Source organism: Carica papaya, chromosome 5 (assembly GCF_054855325.1).
Source record: "Carica papaya isolate Zhongbai chromosome 5, ASM5485532v1, whole genome shotgun sequence".
Taxonomy (NCBI): domain Eukaryota; kingdom Viridiplantae; phylum Streptophyta; class Magnoliopsida; order Brassicales; family Caricaceae; genus Carica; species Carica papaya.
In genome coordinates, this window is record NC_142313.1 from 30,437,474 (window position 1) to 30,448,730 (window position 11,257).

Sequence of the window (11,257 nt, forward strand, 5' to 3'; positions counted from 1 at the left end):
TTTCTTTTTTTCAGATGTGTCGTTCGACGTTACGCGCGACTTTAATTATGGTCCGCAGATTTATTCGCAAATGTGAGTCACGGCGCCATGGTATTTTACTTGATATTTGAACGAGAACGAGAGGTGCAGTGCGCACGTACAAGGAAACAAATGACGGGAGGGGGAAGAAAGAAGGAGTTTATGTATTTGCAGCGCGGAATTAAACAGGTGCGATCATACGAGCACTAATGCACCGGATCCCATCAGAACTCCGCAGTTAAGTGTGCTTGGGCGAGAGTAGTACTCGGATGGGTGACCTCTTGGGAAGTCCTCGTGTCGAACTAATTTTTTTTTCAGACGGGTCGTTCGACGTTACGCGCGACTGCAACTCGAGTCCACTTGTTTATACACAAATGTGCGTCAAGAAGCAGGGGCATTTTAATCGATATTAAAACGAGAAAGAGGGATGCAGAGTGCACCCACAAGTAAACAAATGACGGGAGGAGGGATGGAGGGAGAAAAAGTGTGTGTATTTGCAGCGCAGAATGAAACATGAGCAATCATACCAGCACCAATGCAACGGATTCGATCAGAACTCCGCAAGTTAAGGGTGCTTGGGAGAGAGTAGCACTAGGATGGGTGACCTCGTGCGAAGTCCTTATATTTCACCCATTTTCTTAGGAAGTCCTCGTGTTGCACTCATTTTTTTGCAGATGATTCTTTCGACGATACGCGCGACTTGAATTATGGTCCTCAGGTTTATTCGCAAATTTGAGTCACGGCACCGTAGCATTTTACTTTATATTAGAACGAGCACGGGAGGTGCAGTGCGCACGCACAAGGAAACAAATGACGGGAGGGGGAAGAAAGGAGAAGGATTTTATGTATTTACAGCGCAGAATTAAACAGGTGCGATCATACCAGCACTAATGCACCGGATCCCATCAGAACTCCGCAGTTAAGTGTGCTTTGGCGAGAGTAGTACTCGGATTGGTGACCTCCTGGGAAGTCTTTGTGTCGCACCAATTTTTTTTCAGACGGGTCGTTCGACGTTACCCGCGACTGGAATTGGCGTCCGCTAGTTTATACGCAAATGTGAGTCAAGAAGCAGGGGCATTTTAATCGATATTAGAACGAGAAGGAGAGATGCAGTGTGAACGCACAAGGAAACAATTGATGGGAGGGGGAGGGAAGGAGAAGGAGTGTATGTTTTTTCAGCACGAAATAAAACAGGTGCGATCATACCAGCACTAATGCAACGGATTCTATCAGAACTCCGTAGGTAAGGGTGCTTGGGCGAGAGTAGTGCAAGCATGGGTTACCTCCTGCGAAGTCCTTATATTTCACTCATTTTCTTGTGAAGTCCTCGTGTTGCACCCATTTTTTTGCAGATGATTCTTTCGACGTTACGCGCGACTTGAATTATGGTCCTCAAGTTTATTCGCAAATGTGAGTCACGGCGCTGTAGAATTTTACTTGATATTAGAACGAGAACGGGAGTTGCAGTGCGCACGCACAAGGAAACAAATGACGGGAGGGGGAAGAAAGGGGAATGAGTTTATGTATTTGCAGCGCGAAATTAAACAGGTGCGATCATACCAGCATTAATGCACCGGATCCCATCAGAACTCCGCAGTGAAGTGTGCTTGGGCGAGATTAGTACTCGGATGGGTGACCTCCTGGGAAGTCCTCGTGTCGCACCAATTTTTTTTCAGATGGGTCGTTCGACGTTTCGCGCGACTGGAACTAGGGTTCACTGGTTTATACGCAAATGTGAGTCAAGAAGCAGGGGCATTTTAATCGATATTAGAACGAGAATGAGAGGTGAAGTGTGAACGCACACGGAAACAAATGACGGGAGGGGGAAGAAAGGAGAAGAAGTGTATGTATTTGCAGCACGAAATTAAACAGGTGCGATCATACCAGCACTAAAGCCTCGGATCTCATCAGAACTCCGCAGTTAGGTGTGCTTGGGCTAGAGTAGTGCTCGGATGGGTGACCACTTGGGAAGCCCTCGTGTTGCACCTATTTTTTTCGGATGGGTTGTTCGACGTTACGCGCGAATGGAATTATAAACCGCTGGTTCATTTGCAAAGGTGAGTCACGGTGCCGGGGCATATTACTTGATATTAAAATGAGAAAGAGAGATGCAGAGTGCACGCACAAGGAAACAAATGACGGGAGGGGGGATGGGAGGAGAAAGAGTGTATGTATTTGCAGTGCAGAATGAAACATGAGGGATCATACCAGCACTAATGCAACGAATTCTATCAGAACTCCGCAGTTAAGGGTGCTTGGGCGAGAAAAGTACTCGGATGGGTGACCTCCTGCGAAGTCCTTATATTTCACCAATTTCTTGGGAGGTCCTCGTGTTGCACCCATCTTTTTGTAGATGATTCTTTCGACGTTACGCGCGACTTGATTTATGGTCTGCAGGTTTGTTCGCAAATGTGAGTCACGGCCTCGTGGCATTTTACTTGATATTAGAACGAGTACGGGAGGTGCAGTGCGCACGCACAAGGAAACAAATGACGGGAGGAGGAAGAAAAGAGAAGGAGTGTATGTATTTGAAGCGCAAAATTAAACAAGTTGCATCATACCAGCACTAATGCACCGGATCCCATCAGAACTCCGCAGTTAAGTGTGCTTGGGCGAGAGTAGTACTCGGATGGGTGACCACCTGGGAAGCCCTCGTGTTGCAGCTATTTTTTTTCGGATGGGTTGTTTGACGTTACACGCGAATAGAATTATAAACAGCTGGATCATTTGCAAAGGTGAGTCACGGTGCTGGGGCATATTACTTGATATTAGAAAGAGAAAGAGAGATGCAGAGTGCACGCACAAGGAAACAAATGACGGGAGGGGGGATGGGAGGAGAAAGAGTGTATGTATTTGTAGTGCAAAATGAAACATGAGGGATCATACCAGCACTAATGCAACGGATTCTATCAGAACTCCGCAGTTAAGGGTGCTTGGGCGAGAAAAGTACTCGGATGGGTGACCTCCTGCGAAGTCCTTATATTTCACCAATTTCTTGGGACGTCCTCGTGTTGCACCCATCTTTTTGGAGATGATTCTTTCGACGTTACGCGCGACTTGATTTATGGTCTGCAGGTTTGTTCGCAAATGTGAGTCACGGCCTCGTGGCATTTTACTTGATATTAGAACGAGTACGGGAGGTGCAGTGCGCACGCACAAGGAAACAAATGACGGGAGGAGGAAGAAAAGAGAAGGAGTGTATGTATTTGAAGCGCAAAATTAAACAAGTTGCATCATACCAGCACTAATGCACTGGATCCCATCAGAACTCTGCAGTTAAGCATGCTTGGGCGAGAGTTGTACTCGGATGGGTGACCTCTTGGGAAGTCCTCGTATCGCAACAATTTTTTTTCAGATGGGTCGTTCGACGTTACGCGCGACTGGAACTAGGGTCCGCTGGTTTATACGCAAATGTGAGTCAAGAATCAGGGGCATTTTAATCGATATTAGAACGAGAAGGAGAGGTGCAGTGTGAACGCACAAGGAAACAAATGATTGGAGGGGGGAGGGAAGAAGGAGTGTATGTATTTTCAGCACGAAATTAAACAGGTGCGGTCAAACAGCGCAAATGCACCGGATCCCATCAGAACTCCGCAGTTAAGTGTGCTTTGTCGAAAGTAGTACAATGATGGGTTACCTCTTGGGAAGTTCTCGTGTTGCACCCATTTTCTTTTTTTCAGATGTGCAGTTCGACATTACGCGCGACTTTAATTATAGTCCGCAGATTTATTTGCAAATGTGAGTCACGGCGCCGTGGCATTTTACTTGATATTTGAACGAGAACGAGAGGTGCAGTGCGCACGCACAAGGAAAAAAATCACGGGAGGGGGAAGAAAGGAGAAGAAGTTTATGTATTTGCAGCGCGAAATGAAACAGGTGCGATCATACCAGCACTAATGCAAAGGATTCTATCAGAACTCCGTAGGTAAGGGTGCTTGGGCGAGATTAGAACTAGCATGGGTTACCTCCTGGGAAGACCTCGTGTCGCATTAATTTTATTTTTCAGACGGGTCGTTCGACGTTACGCGCGACTGGAACTAGAGTCTACTGGTTTATACGCAAATGTGAGTCAAGAAGCAGGGGCATTTTAATCGATATTAGAACGAGAAGGAGAGATGCAGAGTGCACGCACAAGGAAACAAATGACAGGAGGGGGGATGGAGGGAGAAAAAGTGTATGTATTTGCAGCGCAGAATGAAACATGAGCAATCATACCAGCACCAATGCAACGGATTCTTTCAGAACTCTGCAAGTTAAGGGTGCTTGGGCGAGAGTAGCACTAGGATGGGTGACCTCCTTCGAAGTCCTTATATTTCACCCATTTTCTTTGGAAGTCCTCGTGTTACACCCATTTTTTTGCAGATGATTCTTTCGACGATACGCGCGACTTGAATTATGGTCCTCAAGTTTATTGGCAAATGTGAGTCACGGCACCGTAGCATTTTACTTGATATTAGAACGAGCACGGGAGGTGCAGTGCGCACCCACAAGGAAAGAAATGACGGGAGGGGGAAGAAAGGGGAATGAGTTTATGTATTTGCAGTGCGAAATTAAACAGGTGCGATCATACCAGCACTAATGCACTGGATCCCATCAGAACTCCGCAGTTAAGTGTGCTTGGGCGAGATTAGAACTCGGATGGTTGACCTCTTGGGAAGTCCTCGTGTCGCACCAATTTTTTTTCAGACGGGTCGTTCGACGTTACGCGCGTCTGGAACTAGGGTCAGCTAGTTTATATGCAAATGTGAGTCAAGAAGCAGGGGCATTTTAATCGATATTAGAACGAGAATGAGAGGTGAAGTGTGAACGCACAAGGAAACAAATGACGGGAGGGGGAAGAAAGGAGGAGTGTATGTATTTGTGGCGCGAAATTAAAGAGGTGCGATCATACCAGCACTAAAGCCCCGGATCCCATCAGAACTCCGCAGTTAAGTGTGCTTGGGCGAGAGTAGTACTCGGATGGGTGACCACCTGGGAAGTCCTCGTGTTGCACCTATGTTTTTTCGGATGGGTTGTTCGACGTTACGCGCGAATGGAATTATAAACCGCTGGCTCATTTGCAAAGGTGAGTCACGGTGCCAGGGCATATTACTTGATATTAGAACGAGAAAGAGAGATGCAGAGTGCACGCACAAGGAAACAAATGACGGGAGGGGGGATGGGAGGAGAAAGAGTGTAAGTATTTGCAGCGCAGAATGAAACATGAGGGATCATACCAGCACTAATGCAACGGATTGTATCAGAACTCCGCAGTTAAGAGTGCTTGGGCGAGAAAAGTACTCGGATGGGTGACCTCCTGCGAAGTCCTTATATTTCACCCATTTTCTTAGGAAGTACTCGTGTTGCACCCATTTTTTTACAGATGATTCTTTCGACGATACGCGCAACTTGAATTATGGTCCTCAAGTTTATTCGCAAATGTGAGTCACGGCACCGTAGTATTTTACTTGATATTAGAACGAGCACGGTAGGTGCAGTGCGCACGTACAAGGAAACAAATGACGGGAGGGGAAAGAAAGGAGAAGGAGTTTATGTATTTGTAGCGCGAAATTAAACGGGTGCGATCATACCAACACTAATGCACCGGATCCCATCAGAACTCTGCAGTTAAGTGTTCTTGGGCGAGAGTAGTACTCGGATGGGTGACCTCATGGGAAGTCCTCGTGTCGCACCAATTTTTTTTCAGACGGGTCGTTCGACGTTACTCGCGACTGGAACTATGGTCCGCTGGTTTATACACAAATGTGAGTCAAGAATCAAGGGCATTTTAATCGATATTAGAACGAGAAGGAGAGGTGCAGTGTGAACGCACAAGGAAACAAATGATGGGAGGGGGGGAGGGAAGAAGGAGTGTATGTATTTTCAGCACGAAATTAAACAGGTGCGGTCACACCAGCACAAATGCACCGGATCCCATCAGAACTTCGCAGTTAAGTGTGCTTTGGCGAAAGTAGTACAATGATGGGTTACCTCTTGGGAAGTTCTCGTGTTGCACCCATTTTCTTTTTTTTAGATGTGTCGTTCGACGTTACGCGCGACTTTAATTATGGTCCGCAGATTTATTCGCAAATGTGAGTCACGGCGCCGTGGCATTTTACTTGATATTTGAACGAGAACGAGAGGATCAGTGCGCACGCACAAGGAAAAAAATCACGGGAGGGGGAAGAAAGGAGAAGGAGTTTATGTATTTGCAGCGCGAAATGAAACAGGTGCGATCATACCAGCACTAATGCAAAGCATTCTATCAGAACTCCGTAGGTAAGGGTGCTTGGGCGAGATTAGTACTAGCATGGGTTACCTCCTGCGAAGTCCTTATATTTCACCCATTTTCTTGTGAAGTCCTCGTGTTGCACCCATTTTTTTGCAGATGATTCTTTCGACGTTACGCGCGACTTGAATTATGGTCATCAGGTTTATTCGCAAATGTGAGTCACAGTGCTGTACCATTTTACTTGATATTAGAACGAGAAAGGGAGGTGCAGTACGCACGCACAAGGAAACAAATTACGGGAGGGGAAAGAAAGGAGAAGGAGTTTATGTATTTGCAGCGCGAAATGAAACAGGTGCGATCATACCAGCACTAATGCAACGGATTCTATCAGAACTCCGTAGGTAAGGGTGCTTTGGCGAGAGTTGTACTAGCATGGGTTACCTCCTGGGAAGTCCTTATATTTCACCCATTTTCTTGTGAAGTCCTCGTGTTGCACCCATTTTTTGCAGATGATTCTTTCGATGTTACGCGCGACTTGAATTATGGTCCTCAGGTTTATTCGCAAATGTGAGTCACGGCGCTGTAGCATTTTACTTGATATTAGAACGAGAACAGGAGGTGCAGTGCGCACGCACAAGGAAACAAATGACGGGAGGGGGAAGAAAGGGGAATGAATTTATGTATTTACAGCGCGAAATTAAACAGGTGCGATCATACCAGCACTAATGCACCGGATCCCATCAGAGCTCCGCAGTGAAGTGTGCTTGGGCGAGATTAGTACTCGGATGGGTGACCTCCTGGGAAGTCCTCGTGTTGCACAAATTTTTTTTCAGACGGGTCGTTCGACGTTACGCGCGTCTGGAACTAGGGTCCGCTGGTTTATACACAAATGTGAGTCAAGAAGCAGGGGCATTTTAATTGATATTAGAACGAGAATGAGAGGTGAAGTGTGAACGCACAAGGAAACAAATGACGGGAGGGGGAAGAAAGGAGGAGTGTATGTATTTGCAGCGCGAAAGTAAATAGGTGCGATCATACCAGCACTAAAGCTCCGGATCCCATCAGAACGCCGCAGTTAAGTGTGCTTGGGCGAGCGTAGTACTCGGATGGGTGACCTCCTGGGAAGTCCTCGTGTCGTACTAATTTTTTTTTCAGATGGGTCGTACGACATTACGCCCGAATAGAATTATAAACCACTGGTTCATTTGCAAAGATGAGTCACGGTGCCGGGGCATATTACTTGATATTAGAACGAGAAAGAGAGATGCAGAGTGCACGCACAAGGAAACAAATGACGGGAGGGGGATGGGAGGAGAAAGAGTGTATGTATTTGCAGTGCAGAATGAAACATGAGGGATCATACCAGCACTAATGCAACGGATTCTATCAGACCTCCGCAGTTAAGGGTGCTTGGGCGAGAAAAGTACTCGGATGGGTGACCTTCTGCGAAGTCCTTATATTTCACCCATTTTCTTGGGAGGTCCTCGTGTTGCACCCATCTTTTTGCAGATGATTCTTTCAACGTTACGCGCAACTTGATTTATGGTCCGCAGGTTTATTCGCAAATGTGAGTCACGGCGCCGTGACATTTTACTTGATATTAGAACGAGTACGGGAGGTGCAGTGCGCACGCACAAGGAAACAAATAACGGGAGGAGGAAGAAAAGAGAAGGAGTGTATGTGTTTGCAGCGCAGAATTAAACAGTTGCTATCATACCAGCACTAATGCACCGGATCCCATCAGAATTCCGCAGCGAAGTGTGCTTGGGCGAGATTAGTACTTGGATGGGTGACCTCCTGGGAAGTCCTCGTGTCACACCAATTTTTTTTCAGACGGGTCGTTCGATGTTACGCGCGTCTGGAACTAGGGTCCGCTGGTTTATACGCAAATGTGAGTCAAGAAGCAGGGGCATTTTAATCGATATTAGAACGAGAAGGAGAGATGCAGAGTGCACGCACAAGGAAACAAATGACGGGAGGGGGGATGGAGGGAGAAAAAGTGTATGTATTTGCAGCGCAGAATGAAACATGAGCAATCATACCAGCACCAATGCAACGGATTCTATCAGAACTCCGCAAGTTAAGGGTGCTTGGGCGAGAGTAGCACTAGGATGGGTGACCTCCTGCGAAGTCCTTATATTTCACCCATTTTCTTAGGAAGTCCTCGTGTTGCACCTATTTTTTTGCAGATGATTCTTTCGACGATACGTGCGACTTAAATTATGGTCCTCAGGTTTATTCGCAAATGTGAGTCACGGCACCGTAGCATTTTACTTGATATTAGAACAAGCACGGGAGGTGCAGTGCGCACGCACAAGGAAACAAATGACGGGAGGGGGAAGAAAGGAGAAGGAGTTTATGTATTTGCAGCGCGGAATTAAACGGGTGCGATCATACCAGCACTAATGCACCGGATCCCATCAGAAGTCCGCAGTTATGTGTACTTGGGATAGAGTAGTACTCGGATGGGTGACCTCTTGGAAAGTCCTCGTGTCGCACGAATTTTTTTTCAGACGGGTCGTTCGACGTTTCGCGCGACTGGAACTGGGGTCCGCTGGTTTATATGCAATTGTGAGTCAAGAAGCAGGGGCATTTTAATCGATATTAGAACGAGAAGGAGAGGTGCAATGTGAACGCACAAGGAAACAATTGATGGGAGGGGGAGGGAAGGAGAAAGAGTGTATGTATTTTCAGCACGAAATGAAATAGGTGCGATCATACCAGCACTAATGCAACGGATTCTATCAGAACTTCGTAGGTAAAGGTGCTTGGGCGAGAGTAGTACTAGCATGGGTTACCTCCTGTGAAGTCCTTATATTTCATCTATTTTCTTGTGATGTCCTCGTGTCGCACCAATTTTTTTTCAGATGGGTCGTTCGACGTTACGCGCGTCTGGAACTAGGGTCCGCTGGTTTATACACAAATGTGAGTCAAGAAGCATGGGCATTTTAATCGATATTAGAACGAGAAGGAGAGGTGAAGTGTGAACGCACAAGGCAACAAGTGACGGGAGGGGGAAGAAAGGAGAAGGAGTGTATGTATTTGCAGCACGAAACTAAACAGGTGCGATCATACCAGCACTAAAGCCCCGGATCCCATCAGAACTCCGCAGTTAAGTGTGCTTGGGCGAGATTAGTACTCGGATGGTTAACCTCCTGGGAAATCCTCGTGTCGCACCAATTTTTTTTCAGACGAGTCGTTCGACGTTACGCGCATCTGGAACTAGGGTCCGTTGGTTTATACGCAAATGTGAGTCAAGAAGCAGGGGCATTTTAATCGATATTAGAACGAGAATGAGAGGTGAAGTGTGAACGCACAAGGAAACAAATGACGGGAGGGGGAAGAAAGGAGTAGGAGTGTATGTAGTTGCAGCGCGAAATTAAATAGGTGCGATCATACCAGCACTAAAGCTCCGGATCCCATCAGAACTCCGCAGTTAAGTGTGCTTGGGCGAGAGTAGTACTCGGATGGGTGTCCACCTGGGAAGCCCTCGTGTTGCACCTATTTTTTTTTCGGATGGGTTATTCGACGTTACGCGCGAATGGAATTATAAATAGCTGGTTCATTTGCAAAGGTGAGTCACGGTGCCTGGGCATATTACTTGATATTAGAACGAGAAAGAGAGATGCAGAGTGCACGCACAAGGAAACAAATGATGAGAGGGGGGATGGAAGGAGACAGAGTGTATGTATTTGCTGTGCAGAATGATACATGAGGGATCATACCAGCACTAATGCAATGGATTCTATCAGAACTCCACAGTTAAGGGTGCTTGGGCGAGAAAAGTACTCGGATGGGTGACCTCCTGCGAAGTCCTTATATTTCACCCATTTTCTTGGGAGGTCCTCGTGTTGCACCCATCTTTTTGCAGATGATTCTTTCGACGTTACGCGCCACTTGATTTATGGTCCGCAGGTTTATTCGCAAATGTGAGTCACGGCCTTTTAGCATTTTACTTGATATTAGAACGAGTACGGGAGGTGCAGTGCGCACGCACAAGGAAACAAATGACGGGAGGGGGAAGAAAAGAGATGGAGTGTATGTATTTGAAGCGCAAAATTAAACAGGTGCGATCATACCAGCACTAATGCATCGGATCCCATCAGAACTCTGCAGATAAGTGTGCTTGGGCGAGAGTAGTACTCGGATGGGTGACCTCCTGGGAAGTTCTCGTGTCGCACTAATTTTTTTTTCAGACGGGTCGTTCGACGTTACACGTGACTGGAACTAGGGTCCACTGGTTTATACGCAAATGTGAGTCAAGAAGCAGGGGCATTTTAATCGATATTAGAACGAGAAGGAGAGATGCAGAGTGCACGCACAAGGAAACAAATGACCGGAGGAGCGATGGAGGGAAAAAATGTGTATGTATTTGCAGCGCAGAATGAAACATGAGCAATCATACGAGCACCAATGCAACGGATTCTTTCAGAACTCCGTAAGTTAAGGGTGCTTGGGCGAGAGTAGCACTAGGATGGGTGACCTCCTGCGAAGTCCTTATATTTCACCCATTTTCTTAGGAAGTCCTCGTGTTGCACCCATTTTTTTGCAGATGATTCTTTCGATGATACGCGCGACTTGAATTGTGGTCCTCAGGTTTATTCGCAAATGTGAGTCACGGCACCGTAGCATTTTACTTGATATTAAAACGAGCACGGGAGGTGAAGTGCGCATGCACAAGGAAACAAATGACGGGAGGGGGAAGAAAGAAGAAGGAGTTTATGTATTTGCAGCGCGGAATTAAACGGGTGCGATCATACCAGCATTAATGCACCGGATTCCATCAGAACTCTGCTGTTAGGTGTGCTTGGGCGAGAGTAATACTCGGATGGGTGACCTCTTGGGAAGTCCTTGTGTCGCACCAATTTTTTTTCAGACGGGTCGTGAATGAGAGGTGAAGTGTTAACGCACAAGGAAACAAATGACGGGAGGGGGAAGAAAGGAGGAGTGTTTGTATTTGCGGCGCGAAATTAAAGAGGTGCGATCATACCAGCCCTAAAGCCCCGGATCCCATCAAAACTCCGCAGT

General features: G+C 46.8%; 4 non-coding genes and 16 pseudogenes across 4 annotated transcripts; all 20 read left to right on the forward strand.

Moving 5' to 3' along the window:
- The first annotated feature begins 205 nt into the window (after nt 1-205).
- Nucleotides 206-324, forward strand: LOC148262782 (5S ribosomal RNA; annotated as a pseudogene).
- Nucleotides 325-886: 562 nt separating this feature from the next.
- On the forward strand, nt 887-1,005 carry LOC148262783 (5S ribosomal RNA; annotated as a pseudogene).
- Nucleotides 1,006-1,564: 559 nt separating this feature from the next.
- LOC148262784 (5S ribosomal RNA) lies at nt 1,565-1,683 on the forward strand. Its single transcript, XR_015821228.1, has one exon. It is a non-coding gene; the product is annotated as a 5S ribosomal RNA (ribosomal RNA).
- A 205-nt stretch (nt 1,684-1,888) lies between these two features.
- Nucleotides 1,889-2,007, forward strand: LOC148262785 (5S ribosomal RNA; annotated as a pseudogene).
- A 559-nt stretch (nt 2,008-2,566) lies between these two features.
- LOC148262786 (5S ribosomal RNA) lies at nt 2,567-2,684 on the forward strand (annotated as a pseudogene).
- Nucleotides 2,685-3,244: 560 nt separating this feature from the next.
- On the forward strand, nt 3,245-3,362 carry LOC148262787 (5S ribosomal RNA; annotated as a pseudogene).
- Nucleotides 3,363-3,565: 203 nt separating this feature from the next.
- On the forward strand, nt 3,566-3,683 carry LOC148262788 (5S ribosomal RNA; annotated as a pseudogene).
- Nucleotides 3,684-3,892: 209 nt separating this feature from the next.
- Nucleotides 3,893-4,011, forward strand: LOC148262789 (5S ribosomal RNA; annotated as a pseudogene).
- A 563-nt stretch (nt 4,012-4,574) lies between these two features.
- LOC148262790 (5S ribosomal RNA) lies at nt 4,575-4,693 on the forward strand (annotated as a pseudogene).
- Nucleotides 4,694-4,895: 202 nt separating this feature from the next.
- LOC148262791 (5S ribosomal RNA) lies at nt 4,896-5,014 on the forward strand. Its single transcript, XR_015820108.1, has one exon. It is a non-coding gene; the product is annotated as a 5S ribosomal RNA (ribosomal RNA).
- Nucleotides 5,015-5,574: 560 nt separating this feature from the next.
- Nucleotides 5,575-5,693, forward strand: LOC148262792 (5S ribosomal RNA; annotated as a pseudogene).
- Nucleotides 5,694-5,897: 204 nt separating this feature from the next.
- Nucleotides 5,898-6,016, forward strand: LOC148262793 (5S ribosomal RNA; annotated as a pseudogene).
- A 916-nt stretch (nt 6,017-6,932) lies between these two features.
- On the forward strand, nt 6,933-7,051 carry LOC148262794 (5S ribosomal RNA; annotated as a pseudogene).
- Nucleotides 7,052-7,253: 202 nt separating this feature from the next.
- On the forward strand, nt 7,254-7,372 carry LOC148262795 (5S ribosomal RNA; annotated as a pseudogene).
- Nucleotides 7,373-7,932: 560 nt separating this feature from the next.
- LOC148262796 (5S ribosomal RNA) lies at nt 7,933-8,054 on the forward strand (annotated as a pseudogene).
- A 1,236-nt stretch (nt 8,055-9,290) lies between these two features.
- Nucleotides 9,291-9,409, forward strand: LOC148262797 (5S ribosomal RNA). The gene has a single exon (XR_015820627.1). It is a non-coding gene; the product is annotated as a 5S ribosomal RNA (ribosomal RNA).
- A 205-nt stretch (nt 9,410-9,614) lies between these two features.
- LOC148262798 (5S ribosomal RNA) lies at nt 9,615-9,733 on the forward strand. The gene has a single exon (XR_015820829.1). It is a non-coding gene; the product is annotated as a 5S ribosomal RNA (ribosomal RNA).
- A 561-nt stretch (nt 9,734-10,294) lies between these two features.
- On the forward strand, nt 10,295-10,413 carry LOC148262799 (5S ribosomal RNA; annotated as a pseudogene).
- A 562-nt stretch (nt 10,414-10,975) lies between these two features.
- Nucleotides 10,976-11,094, forward strand: LOC148262800 (5S ribosomal RNA; annotated as a pseudogene).
- Nucleotides 11,095-11,205: 111 nt separating this feature from the next.
- Nucleotides 11,206-11,257, forward strand: part of LOC148262801 (5S ribosomal RNA) — a 119-nt pseudogene continuing 67 nt past the window's right edge.